The following is a 15,134-nucleotide window of genomic DNA, read 5'->3' on the forward strand; positions in this document are numbered from 1 at the left end:
TTCTGTATAGATTAAGTAAATATGTATGCTTAATATATCAGACTCTGTGTTTTTCTTTTATTCTTGGAACATATTCATTCCTAACTTGGGCTGTCTGGCATTCTTGCTACACTTGTTAGGAGCTTCAGGAGAGAATTTAGAGATGTGAAGTTTGAAATTACTAAAGGTATATCTATGCTACAGTGGCACAAACAGCACTATAGCTATGCTGTTGTAACATAAATTCTTCCTACATTGACAGAACAGGTGTTTCCACTGATGCAGATAATCCACTTCTCTGAGAGGCAGTAGCTGCATTTACAGTTGGAGGTTAGGTTGACCTAACTCTGTCAAACAGAGAGCTAAATTTTTCACAGCCCTGAGTGATGTATCTAGGTCGACCTATGTTTTAGGTGTAGACCAGTCCTAAATGTATTCAGGTTAAATGGCAACTGCTAATTTAAAACAGCAGTCTTGAAGTTTGAGCTTTTTAAAGCACAGAATTGCTGTTTCTTTGATGGAAATCTTAGTTATGTTCAACACTGAACACAAATGGGCTGAGTTTCTAATAAATTAGAGGCTTGGAATGTGAAGTGGAGAACTTTTGAGGTTTTGAATCTCTTCACTACAAACATCAGTTACCTTTTTCATTACTTCGCTAAATTGCATTATTTTTAATGGTCATAGTTATGTGCTACTCTATTGCTTGTGGGAGTGGGTTGGCGTGATTGTGTCTCTTGTCACCTTGTGCCAGCTAGAAGAAAACAGGATTTTAGGCCCCCCAGATTGGGTGGTGTTTTTAACAGTTTGTTTTCATAACAAGCTATGCAAACTTAATCAACCACTACATAGAGGAATGTTCCTGCACAATAAGACTATTACATTGTAATAGCATCCAAAGTGTCCATAATGCTTTCCAGGCACAGTAGTGTGCAGTGTCCAACTGAATGATGTAATAAAATGTGTAAGTCTTGCTCAGTGATTTTCCTGGAGCAAGAAGCTGCTTGGATACTGTTCTAGTGCGAATAAGACTGCTAACTCTTGAGGATCCAAGGAAGTGTACCTTCAAAATTCCCAACCTCTCTACACTCAGGAAGTCTCATGCTAGGCTACTGGGGTCTCTATGGAAAGGCTTGCAAAGGGACCAGGTAATACTTTTCAGATATGTCTACATTTGGGTGAAACTTGTAAAAGGTACAGAAGTGTTAGTAAAAAGAAAAGGAGTACTTGTGGCACCTTAGAGACTAACCAATTTATTTGAGCATAAGCTTTCGTGAGCTACAGCTCACTTCATTGGATGCATACTGTGGAAAATACAGAAGATGTTCTTATACATACAAACCATGAAAAAATGGGTGTTTACCACTACAAAAGGTTTTCTCCCGCACCCCACTCTCCTGCTGGTAATAGCTTATCTAAAGTGATCACGGCTGTTACTCTGAGAAGTGTTAGTGAAGTTCTGAAACAATTTGATTCAATCCTGTCACGTGGTATCAAAAATGCTCTCTTAATCAGACAAGCAGTACTCAGGCACTCTCACACAACAACAAAATAGTGTGAATCAAGTCAATACCTGTTTCCCTAGGATGCAAAATGGATTAAGGAATAAATATAGCTTTAAAATTAAATTCCGCTATTTTATAAATTAACTGATACCTTAAAATTCTGTTTTGTTGGTCCCTGCATCTTCAGAAATATTTCAGTGTAAATCAAGAGCTTTATGGGTGAGGTATAGTAATAGGATAGAAGGTCTTTTGTGTTTAAGGTGCTGGTTCAAATCTAGTCCATGTTGGTGATCAAAGTTGCTACTCCTTTCTTGTAAAGGAGTTAAAAGCTGAACATTGATTGGATATGGAAAGAACTCAGCTTAGTCATCATTACCAGGTGAGGGCTGCAGCATGTTGATGAGGCAATTTAGAAGGGAGGCTTATGCTACTGTTGCCCAACTGGTACATATGCCATGTTTCAACTGAGGACTTTATCAGGGATCAGTTTAGAGCACTGAATTCTTTGAGTTTGTAAAGTATTACATATATGTATTGGGTTTTTACAAAGTTAAATTGCTAGATCTGGCATTTAAGGGAGGAAATTCTGTAAATGAAAGCTGGTTTTTTTTGAGTAGTGTCCCTATGGGTGCTCTACTCTAGGTGTGCGCCTTTGATCAGAGATTACTTATAGTAGTGTCTGTTTAGCCCACACATGCTAATTAGCCTCATGTCCCGTTCTATTGCTATACAGCATTGGGCAGGCAACGGTCCTCTGTTCCTTCTCAACTGCCTCGGCCTGAGGCAGAGCTCTGGTAGTTGTCCCTGTTGAGATTACTTCAACTGTGTCCTGGTTTCTTATTGTAGTAGGTAGTTGTAAGTGTAAATAGTACGTAGTAGTAACTTTAGCTTCCTAGTTTTAAAATAAATATATTTAAATCATATACTTAGATATTAGTACATGGCGTTCACTGGGAGTTTATGCCCAGTTCTTCTGGTTTCAAACCTCATCTGTCATGCCAGAAGGAAATCCCAGTAAGCGACAGGCAGTCCTGGTCCATCCGTTGCTTTGGGGAATCTCACTTCTGGGCAATATGCAACTTCTGTCTGGCACTGAAATCTAGAGCTAGAAAAAAACAGGGTGATCAAACTTCATCTCCTAATGAACGGAGATCTCCCTACACCCAGCTTCTGACACAGGCAAAGGGACCCTCTGTACGCTGGTCTCTGCTGCCTCCACTGTATCTGAGCTGCACTTCTCCACCAAAGAGGAAGACTCGACTCCTCTCATCATTCCTCCAAAAGACCGTGCCCCATGCTCACAAGGCAGGAAATCTACCTCAAAAAAGCCAAGGTTGTCAGTGTTTTCAGCCACCTCAGCACCATCCACTCTCCAATCAGGTACCCACTGAGAGTACTGCTAGACCGAAAGATTGCAAAGTCCTGGACTTGGAGGAATCATTGGTATCAATAGCAGACTGAGATAGCAAGAAGAGCTCATCCTTTCCTTCCTCTGTACCAAAGAAGCCCACTCTGGCTGTGACTGTACTTCCCTTGGAGCAGATGAGACTCTGGTACCTTCAGTGCCCTCAGCCACTATTACCTTGGTGCAGACCATGGACTCAGTACCAACAGCATGCTCACAACCATGGGAGTTTCATTTTCCCTGGGACCTGGCTGTATCTGTGACAGCTGATTCACTGCTGCTCGGCTCTGACATATTTTCAGTACCAAGGACATTGAGATTGCCAGAAGTTCACCTGGTACCAAGAGTTTCACCTCAAATTTGTCCAGGCCTGCCACCATTCCATAGTGAGTTTGAATAAAGGGATTCTGATGAAGAATTTGCTTCAGTTTCCCAATTATCGATCCAGGGCTCTCCTCACCCCTATAGAGGCCCCTTTCTAGAAGTCTCTGAGTCTGACCACTTGTGACACAAGGTTGCAACCACCATCTTGCTGGTATGAGCACCACCTATGTGTGCCCCCTCCTATGCCTCATTCATCACTTCCTTGGCTATACTGGGTCCCTTTGGCAGCTTATCACCAGCTATTTTCTAGGGCTTTGAGCATCACCCGTCGCAGAGATAAGCGATGATGGTTGCCTGCTCTCTCTAGGAGACTGATCCTCAAGAAGAAACCTTTGAGCTGGAAGCTAGAGCCAATGAAGTGGTCTCTCCTCTGGCCAACATCTCATCTTTATCTCCAGATTAAGTTGTTGTGCCGCCTCCTCCATCCTTGGCGGGTGATTTTAAGCAGTTTAAGGATCTGGCCAAGAGAGTTGCTGAGTCCTTGCAGATCTCTCTCGAGGAGATTTGAAGAACCTCATCATAAGCTACTTGATATCCTTCATTCACCCTCAGCTGCCTGCATAGCTTTGCTGGTCAATGAGGCCCTTCTGGACCAAGTGAAGATCGTCAGCTACCCCAGCTACCATTCCACCTACATGCAAGAGAGTGAATAAGAAATATGTTCTAGCAAAAGACTGTTTTTATTTTCTCATCCCTCTCCTAATTCTTTGGTTGAAACAATTAATGGAGGTGGAAGGCAGTACCATGCTAAATCCACGCCCCATGAGAAAGATCGTAAGTGAAAATCTTATTAGCCTCCTTACAATTTAGAATTACCAACAGGCATTTATGGCATCATATAATCATGTAACTTGCACAAAACTGAACTCTCTTTTTGACCACCTACCGAAGGAGCACAGAGATCAATTCCAGGCGATTATTGTGGAGGGCCAGATACTTGCCAGAACATCTACAAGCCTCCCTCAACGCTGCTGATAGTGCTGCTTGTTCAATTCTACAGCAGTAGTTATGAGAAGGGCTTTCTGGCTCCCAGTCTCCAGATTTCCAACAGCAGTCCAGAATATGATGGAACACCTTTCTTTTGATGGGTCTAAACTGTTTGCCGACAGCATAGACGAATCTCTGTGCACGTTAAATGACTCTAGGGCTACTTTTCATTCTGTTGGGATTTATACACAAGAGAATGTTTAGCAAGTCCCAGATGGCTCAGAGATCCTGTCCTGCCCAATTCCTGACCTCCCAGAGGTTATGTGAACCATATCAAGAGAGAGAAATTCCAGAGAAGGAAACAGTCAACCTCGCACCCTTCCACCTCCAACGAGCAATTTTGATGGGGTGGTCAACAGTCTGAATTACCATCCTCATCCTTACCAGCTGCACCAATTCACCTGCCTCCCTTCGGTGACTGCCTTTACCACTTCAGGTGGGCTTGGGAGTCTGTCTCCACAGACAAATGGGTTTTGGAGATTATCTCCAAAGGGAACACCATCCATTTTACTTCTCTTCTGCCATCCACCCTCCTTCCTCTTCAGAGAGCTTGCTTCATCAAGAAATAGTCTCTCTCCTACACTTGGTTCTATAGCACCAGTTCCCATGCAGCACAGAGGAAAGGGGTTTTAGTCCAGCTATTTCCTGGCACCAAAAAAAATGGCAATGGGAGACCCATCCTAGATTTGAGGCTACTCAACATTTATGTGAAGGCACCCACATTCAAAATGGTGACACTTGCGTGATAATTCCCTCATGAGATCAAGGAGATTGGTTCTCAGCCCTCAACCTTCAGGATGCATATTTAAAAGGTCATGTCAGTGGTAGCAGCCCAACTCCATAAGAAGGGTGTTTTTAGTGTTCCCTTACTGGACGATTGGCTGCTGAAAGGTCACTCCCTGGAACTCACATCATGGGCAACTTCCAAAGCCATAGATCTCTTCCTCAGCTTGGGTCTACAATTAAACATTCAAAAACCCACTTTGACCCCTGTGCAAAACTTAAAATTCATAGCTCATTTCAATTCAGTAACAGCAAGAGCTTACCTTCCTCTGCACAAGTTTGTGGCCCTTTCCAACACAGCCAGTACAATCCAGCTCAGCCCCCAAACTCCAGTTATTGGGGCACATGGCAGCCAGTACCTTTGTCATAGACCAGAAAAGACTCTGAATGCGCTGCTTTCAAGGGTGGCTCAGGACTGGTTATTCACCAAACAGACACAGCTTAAATATTCTTCTTTCCATACCGACCTGCATAAAACTGTCCCTCAGTATCTGGAAAGACCATCACAACATGTGTGCAGGAGTCCCATTTGCATGTCCTTCCCCAACAGTCGTCGTAATGAGATGCCTCCCTGCTAGGGTGGGCAGCACATCTGGAAACTCATGGCCCAGGGCAAGTGGACATCGCAAGAGACCGCACTACACATTAAGTTGCTGGAACTCAGAGCAGTCAGATACTTGTGTCTCCAGTTTCTATCATTAATCAGGGGCAAGCACACAAAGGTCATGATGGACAACATATGCATGTTTTATATCCATCAGCAAGGAGAAGCAAGATTCCCCCTCACTGTGCGCTGAGACAGACGAGCTTTGGAATTGGTGCATATGCAATCAGGCTGCTGTGATGACTATCTTCCAGGGGTTCAGAATGTGACCGTGGATACAGTCAGAAGGCACTTCTTCATAGACCATGAGTGGCGAAACAGATTCCAGCATATTACATCACATATTCCAGCACTCGGGCACCCCCCAGAGCGACTTGTTTTCCATAGTGATATACAAGAAGTTTTTGCCCAGTTTTGCTCCAGAAGAGGACTGGGTCACTGATCCCTGGGGATGCCTTTCACCTGCGTTGGTTGTCGGATCTACTGGATGCATTCCCCACCGACTCGTCTAATAGCCAAAGTTCAGCTCAAAATAAAAAAGGACAAAGCCAGTCATCCTAATAGTTCTGACCTGACCCAGACAAATGCAGTTTCCTTACCTAATACAGTTGGTCATTTGCTCACCAATCTCTCTCCCCATTACACCTCCTCACTTCTCAGCAAGGCAGGAGGATCCTTCACCCCAATCTCGCAGTACTTTGTTTCAATGCATGGTTGGTGGATGGTTCACAGGACTAAAGATAACCAGCTCAGAGAAGGTAAAGAGCATACTATTATACTCACTGCACATACTCTTAAATGGACAAGATTTGTCTGTTGGTGTGACCTCAGACATATTCTACTGATGACCTCATTGCTGCCAGATATACTGGACTATATCCTAACACTGTAAAGTTCAGGGCTATCGCTGAGCTCCATTACAGTCCACCTGGCAGTCATCATGGCTTTCCATTCTCCACTAGAGGATTATTCCATTTTTGTCCACCCAAAGATAGTGAAGTTTCTCAGGGCATTTGGAAATGTCTGTCCGCCAGTCAAGCATCGTCCTCCTGTTTGGGACCTCAGTCTGGTTCCTAAATGCCTGACAAGACCACCGTTGGAACCAGTGGCTACCTGCTCACTGCTCCATTTATCAATGAAAACAAAATTCCTGATAGCCTTCATGTTGGCAAGATGGGTTGGGGAAATGGTGGCCCTTATGGCATTCCCCCCCTTTCACAGTATTTTTAAAGGACAAGGTCATGTTGTGACTCCATCACAAATTTGTACCTAAAGCTTCTTCTGGGTTTTGTATTAACCAACCCATTCACTTGCCAGTCTTCCACACTGAATTTCACCTAGATATTCAAGAGGCACTGTTGCACACCCTTGTCAGGAGAGTCCTGGCCTTCTATCTGGATAGGACTAAACCCTTCAGAAAGACTCCCAAAGCGTTTGTCTTGCTCACAGACAGATCAAAAGGATCTGCAATCTCTAATCAAAGACTTTCCAAGTGGATATCGGAGTACATTAATTCTTGCTACGACTCTTGTAATATTCAAGCAGCTTCAGACATACATACTCACTCTACAAGGTCCATTTCCACCTCTATGGTATTTCTCAAAAACATGCCCATTATTGAAATATGTAAGGCTGCTACTTGAGCTTCTGTACATGCATTCGTTGCACACTATGCAGTAGCTCACGACTGTGCTTCCAATACTGTGTTCCGTGTGGCTGTACTTTCTTTCATACTGGACTCTACTCTGAAGCCCCCTCCACCTTAGAGGGTACTGCTCGATAGTTGCCTAGAGTGGAGCACCCATAGGGACACTACTTAGAAGAAATAGTTACTCACCCTGTGCAGTAACTGTGGTTCTTTGAGATGTATGTCCCTCTGGGTGCTCCTGTTATATCAATAAAATAAAGACCAGCAGGATCTTATTAAAGGGGAAGAGGCAAAATGCCACATTCATTGTGAATACAGAAAGAATCATAGTAAGCAGTTAGTTATAGCTATAACATTCCATTCAATTTCATATTTATTCTCTCTCACACACACACACTCTCTCACACAGAGGTTCTGCAAGGTTGTTATCATAGTTACCAGCCTTAGAGTTGCTCATGCCAAGCCACTGGCCAGGTGGCCTGGACACAAGGAGGGAGCGGGGCCTTGTCAGATGCTCATCTGATGCTCCTGGAAGTTGGTTTGCAGAATCAGACCCCAAAGTTCTCAGTTTCTAGAGTCCATTTTTATAGGAATTTATTCCTATGCCAGTCTATATGGGAACTGCTTCATCATGCTGTTGCTGAATCAATCAGCAGATGGCACATTCCTGACAGCTCCGTGCTGCCAGATGTTATCTTGTTCTTCGGTTCTCCCATCCTTGAGGCTGTTGGGTGGATTCCAGTCTGCCCTCTGGGGGGTCCTCTGGTTATTTCCACTTGACGCCTTCTTCGGCCGATCAACCCTGGATTCTTAGGCTGGCACCTCCCTGGTCATTCATTTATTATCCACACCAAGCATCCATCCACATACATCCTCTATCTCTATTTTAATCACAATTGTTAACAAATCGAGATAAATACAACAAAAGGGCGGGGAGTCTCTCTGTGAGTAGTTGTTACAAAGTATTGCTTTGAGAACAGACTCTGTCTTAGGATGTGCTAACACAATTAGCAGCTTGCAAGATTCACACAGAGGGAGAGAAATAGTAAAAACAAGAGACCAAAAACCAAGAGACCTCTTAATAAGTAATACCCTGGAACTTAAACTATGGGGAGTCAAACTCATTTGTGATTTTATTACAGAACTTCTTTAATATGATCCAACACTCCACTACCCACTTTCCTTCCCCTCTGCTTTGGTGTTCTCTGCTATGGGGCTTCACAATAGACAAGGAACTGAGTGTGGTTCACCCATGCAGTTCTACGTAACAGCATGGGGCATGAGGCTGACTAGCACGCGTGGGGGGGCGAATGGATGCTGCTATGAGAAATCTCCGATCAAAGACACGGGGCGATAACACACCTAGAGTTTAGCCCACATAGGGCTACATATCTCGAAGAACCACAGTTACTGCACAAGATGAATAACCATTTGTTATGTGAACTGGCACATTGCAAACCTTGTGAGTTATACCTTAAGACTTTTTAAGATTTTTGTGGGTTTTTTGCTTAATGTAAAAGTGTGCATCTTGGTTAACATTGCCAAAACCACCTTAAGATTTGGAATGTCTTGACTTCAGAGTACTTGATCTCTCATGGCATTCAGAAGATTCTTCAGATACTTTCCTCTTTTGAAAAAGTTAGTAGAAAAATTAATAGAGGCTCATGGGATTTCTCAGCAGCTATAAGTTTGTGCTTCTGGAAACCCCTCTTTCTTGTAGGCCTGGAATGTCAAGAAACTGCCCTTTCCACAGCCAGAGCAAGGTGAGAGAGGATTCAAACGTTAGACCTCTACTAGTTGAATGTCTGTATGAAACATGCAGTCCCTGAGTAGGATTCAGGGACAGCAGAGAGGTAGGAAATCAAGCACTGTCCCTTCTTCCAGCAGCTGGGGCGGGAGGTTGGCTTCTTATCTGGACTTTGCCCTTGGACATGTTTTTTCAGTCTTTGGCTAAATAGTCCTCTAGCTTTAGGTATTTCTACATTTTATTGTGAGGGACAGATGGTGTAGGCCTGGTTTGACATAAGTAACTTGCCTCATTTCTTAGTGGGCGTAATTGGGAAGGTGAATGGAAGGTTAAGTTGTAAATAGGGACTGGACAAACGGTATTCTGGAGTCAGGATGTCTGTGCTAGATAAGATAAGCAGCAACACCTTGATGGTAGGGACTATGGACAAGATAAACCTGGAATGTAAAGATCAGGTTCCACTGAACAGCACATAGACAAAGCATACTATACAGGTATTGATTCCTGCAAAGCAAGACAAGCCAAAAAATGTGTAGTGTAATGTATAGCAAATGCAATGTGTAAATGTATATAAAGGAAGAGGTTGTCTGTGTAACTTTGGATGTGTGGTATGCCTTATACTCACCCCCTGTGCTTGAGTCTGATCAACAGTGTAGCTTATGCTTGTATGCCAAATAAAGGAACCTGCGTGATGAAATCAAAAGTCAAACTGAAGTGTTTTGGATCCCAGAGAACTGGAAGAAGTGTTCTCCCAGAACTGGACAAAGTGTTCTGGATAAGCTGAATGGAAAAGGTCTTGGAGGGAACTCCAACAGCTGGAATACGTTAGGAAGGATAGTACTGATAGATTTATTTTTTTGGAGTGGGGGAGAGGAGGAGACTGACACAATATAGGGAAAGGAGATAAGGGAGACGACGAAGCAAAGGAAAAGATGCCTAAAGGCAACATATGTTATGATCCACACAGGAAACAGGGGAATGAAGCCAAGGCAGGAAAAGCTATGATGCAATTAACTTGCATCACTCTAGATTTTCATCAGTTACAATGTTTCAACTGAAATACAGTGCACAACTTCTTATTCCTTTACATTTTCAGGGGGCTTGATCGCCTAGATTCTTGGCTAGTGACTTAATCCTTGGGTTTAAGCATCAGGTAAATTTTTAAGCTTTGATCCTAACAATTCACAAAAAGGAGGCTAAACTCCCAAGGCAAGGTTGAGACACACAAGTGGGGAGGCATGTACAGTCACTGTCTTCTCTCCTTGTAAATTACTGACCATTGTTCCTGAAGCATCCAATTAACATAATTAGGCAGCGTGGCTGGTCATGAGCTGTATGCAGTGGTGGTGTAGCCATGTTGGTCCCAGGATATTAGGGAGACAAGGTGGGGAAGGTAATATATTGGACCAAATGCTGTTGGTGAGAGAGAGAAGCTTTTGCGCTTACACAGACCTCTCTCAATTTTCTTGAAAGGCTGGTCTGCAGGTTTTAAATATAGTTTTCAGATAGCTGCATTTTTTTTCCAATTTATCCATAAATTACCTGCTGCTGTTTCTTTCAGTTTAAAAAAACAAAGTGGTGTTACATTGTCAGTTTACAGGTGTGCATTTCTGCAGCTCAAGGGATTGTACAGGCTTCCTATAAGACTTCAGTGAACATAATTCAGCCCTTAAGCTAATTATAAATTTGAACATGCAACCTTATGTGGTATCAATACCGATGTCAGGCCAATGGGGAAATCACCCCAACTCTGAAATCTGCCATTTCAAAGGCCTGCTGATTGCTATTATCGTCTCTCCCCAGGAGTGTCTGAAGTTCTTCTGGAAATAGTTTAATGTAGCAGAGAGAGAGGTCCAAAAACTCTACACCCAGGTCCCTTGAAAATAAGAGGGAATGAATGGGTAGCTGTATCACTTTTTCTCTGTCTTCACCTTGGGTAGTAACCTGCAGGAGTAGCAGAATTGATTTAACCACATACATTTACTAACCAACGTGTAAATGCATTTTAAATTATACTGCACTAAAACACTGCTGTAATGCATATACAAACCTCTTGATTTAAATATACCTTGTTGCATGTGGTGTTTTGGACCCAATGGTATTTGTTTGACTTAAATCCTGAAAGACTAAGTTTGAATCCATTCATTTTTGACTATTTTTTAAAGGGGGGGGAGGGATCTAAAGTTAGTGTCTGGAATTCTTACTGAGAAGCCTAAACAATAAGTGGTTGGATCTTTAAAAGTGATGAGCACCAGCAGGTCCAATAGTTTGTGTGTTGCCTTCAGTTATAATGTCAACTTCATTTAAAACTAAATGCAGTACACATACAGTGGGAGTTACTGGGACTTCACGGTCCTTTTAAAGATCAAACCACTTAGGCATCTGAATATGGATTTAGACATCAGAAAACCTTGGCCTTTTTTATATTATTTCACATACAAATTACATTCACGCTTTGTAAAAACACAAGGGGCAGCTGAGCGACCAAAGGGGAAGACACTGCACTGATATGGGTAGCCAGCCACAGTGAATCTTAGAAACTTTGGGATATGTAGGAACCCACCTCCAAGTCTGAGGAGGATGCTGCTGCTCCTTAAGACCAAGATGGTGCCGTACCTGTTGGTACCAGAGAAGGCTCATACTCTGAAGAAAGGGGAGCTGGGGATATAATCTGGGGCTTTCCCCTAGATGGCACCAGCCTCACGGATACCCTGATGGCCACCTCTGGAGGTGCATGCTTGGTGCAGAGGTGAAGGTGCTGGAGGTGGTACCCCAGATACTGGTGCCAGGTGAGACTCTTGAACCACTGTTGAACCAAGAGGTTTAACAACCCTCTTGCACACTCAAACAACACAGGAGTGTAAGGCACCAGGAAGATACTCTGGGGTACTGTGGTGCGAGGAGATGTCGATGCACATGCTTCGGGAGCTGGTCTTGACAGGCCAACACTGCCCTCCAGAGCCACCGAACTCCCGTTTAGATGTGTACCCTGGGGAGTGCTTCCTCTTAGAATGCTCTCCTGTGTCCCTAGCAGAGCTCATCCTCTTTTAATTGCTCGACAGCCCCAGAACTGGATCCACTTTCCAATGCCTCTTCTTCGGGACCAGGTACCACTGGAGGTGTGCTACTGACCAATGCTGAAGTGCTCAGATGGAGGCTGCAGGACAGACTCCAAGAGCAGATATTTTAACCTGTTTGCCTTGTCTTTCTTTGAACAAGTCTTAAAGCCCTTACAAATGCCTCACTTCTCACTCTCAAGCCTTCCCAAACACATAAGGCAGGTGAGGTGAGAGTTGCTATTTGGTATGGCCTTGCCATGAGAGCAACAGGGCTTGAAACCTGGATGGTGTAGCATATCTCCATTACCAGAGCTGGTAACCCAAACTGGGTGACAGAACCTATACAGACAAAACAAAAAACTTTTTTTAAACTCTACATGGAAACTGTACACTGATAATGAGAGACTTGCAGAAGCAAGGACAGGGAGCTCCACCAATTGTGCCAGGCAGCAGGAAAAAACTGAGAGGGGAGGGGATCTGAGATGACTTGGCCCTTTATGTCTGTGAGACAGCAGAGGGCATTCAAGCCGCCTTGACAGGTACTGGAAAGGGTAAAGAGTCTCGGACAACTGTGCACTGAAGTGCATAAACACCTACCACAGAATGGACATGTGGAATCACTCAAAGAAGTAAGGTGTTCCTGTCGTTCTGCGATAGTAAGTCTGGTAAAGAACGTAATAGTTTTGGTAGACATACTGGTAGAAGCATCACCCTTGGGTACCAAAACTTCCTCAGCCAGACAGGACCTTGCAGCATCTTCTCCAATTTTCCTGAGCACCTTGGGAATCAGAGGGTAAGCACGTCACATGTGGGGATCACTGCATAAGGAATGTGTATGGTGGGGATCTGACTTTAGATCTCCCTTGGAGCAGAAACTGAGACATTTTTTGTTCTTGAGTATTGCAAGCAGGTCTATTGATGGATGACCCCAATCCTGGAAAATGCAATGGATGACAGAATGCTTGATGACCTAAACATGGGCTGATTAAAATTATCTACTTAGGTGTATTCTGTAGACATGTGTGATGTATTGCCCTGAGAGATACTTAGTGCTGAATATACCAGTTCCATCGTCAAACTGCTTCCTTACGTAATCAAGATGATCACCCCCCCTCGGCTGTTTATATATAAAGTGGCCATTGTGTGGTCAGTCAGAACTTAATTGTCAGACTGCAGATCCCTGGCAGAAATGCAACGCAGGCTCTGTGAACTGTTCTGAGCTCTAATTAATCTTTGCGTAACCGTCTTTCACAGGGATGCATCCATCATTAAAGTCTTGATTGGGTGGACTGGAATAGCTGGTTTCTTTCCATCAATTTAGTGATGTACAAATGTCAAAGGATTAGAGGCATGTCAACGTGGTATCTGCTTGATACATATACTGACTCTAGCCAACTTTGTCTACAGTTTGTAGAGACAGTCTGGTATGCTGTCGTGACAAACATGAAGGAGACCACATGCCTGAGCAGACTTAGACAAGTGCAATAGTATGAGGATGTTTAGAAGATGAATGATGGGGGTGGACATGGCTTTGAATCTGTCTTGGAGCAGATGAGCTCTGGCTGTTAAGTCTAAGGCTGCCCCTATGAATGCTTTCCTCTGTATAGGTATTAATAGGAACTTCTCTGTTGATCTTCAAGCTGAGGGAAAGAAAAAGTTGAAAAATCTAATTAATGGACCTTTCCACTTGTTGAGATTTCCCTTGGAGCCAGTCATGTAGATAAACTTGTCTTCCAAGGTGGGCAGCAACACCTCCTAAAACTTTGATAAACACCCTTGGCACTGGAGAGAGATGGAAGGGCAGTACCCAGAACTAATAATGATTCTGTCCCACATGAAATTTTATACTTCCTGTGTCCCGGGACACAGGGAGACGTGAAAGGTAGGCATCATGCAGGTCAAGAGTCGCAAACCAATCTTGTGGATCCAGCAACAGAATTATGCAGGCTACGGTTACCATTCTGAATTTGAAGAAGCAAACGAAGGTGCGGAGCCCCCTCAAATCCAGAAACTGGCACCATCCTTACTCGCTTTTGATTGGGTATTAGGAAATAAATGAAGTAAAACAAACCAACCCCCACACAACCCCTTCTATAGCTCCAGGAGACAGAAGGGACTTCACCTCCTGATGCAACAGGACAAAGGGATGGGAATAGGGGGTGAGGAATAGTACAGAATGCTAGAGAGTATCTGACAGACTCTAGGACCCAGCAGTCTGATATCAAATTCCAGGGATGGCCAACCTGTGGCTCCAGAGCTGCAGGCAGCTCTTCAGAAGTTAATATGCGGCTCCTTGTATAGGCCCCAACTCCGGGGCTGGAGCTACAGGCGCCAACTTTTCAATGTGCTGGGGGGTGCTCGCTGCTCTGCCACAGGCCCTCCCCCTACTTCACCCCTTTCCCCAAGGCCCCCACTCCTTTCTGAGCCTGCCATGCCCTCGCTCCTCCCACCAGAGCCTCCTGCATGGCGCAGGAGGCATGGGAAAGGAGGGGGAGGCGCTGATCAGCAGGGCTGCTGGCAGGCAGGGGGGAGCTGATATGGGGGCTGCTGACGTATTACTGTGGCTCTTTGGCAATGCCCATAAGTAAATTTTGGCTCTTTCTCAGGCACAGGTAGGCCACCCATCATATTCTATGATTCCTGGAAAAATTAAATGCCATTCCCAATTGGTGGAGAGGAAGGGTATATATCCAGCAAACTGACAATAGAGCAACTCTTGATCACCCTTTCAGAATGATGATACATGGTACATTAATGATCTGGAGGATGGTGTGGATTGCACCCTCAGCAAGTTTGCGGATGACACTAAACTGGGAGGAGAGGTAGATACGCCGGAGGGTAGGGATAGGATACAGAAGGACCTAGACAAATTGGAGGATTGGGCCAAAAGAAATCCGCTGAGGTTCAACAAGGACAAGTGCAGAGTCCTGCACTTAGGACAGAAGAATCCAATGCACTGCTACAGACTAGGGACTGAATGGCTCGGCAGCAGTTCTGCAGAGAAGGACCTAGGGGTGACAGTGGACGAGAAGC

This window comes from Natator depressus, chromosome 1, assembly GCF_965152275.1.
Source record: "Natator depressus isolate rNatDep1 chromosome 1, rNatDep2.hap1, whole genome shotgun sequence".
Taxonomy (NCBI): Eukaryota; Metazoa; Chordata; order Testudines; family Cheloniidae; genus Natator; species Natator depressus.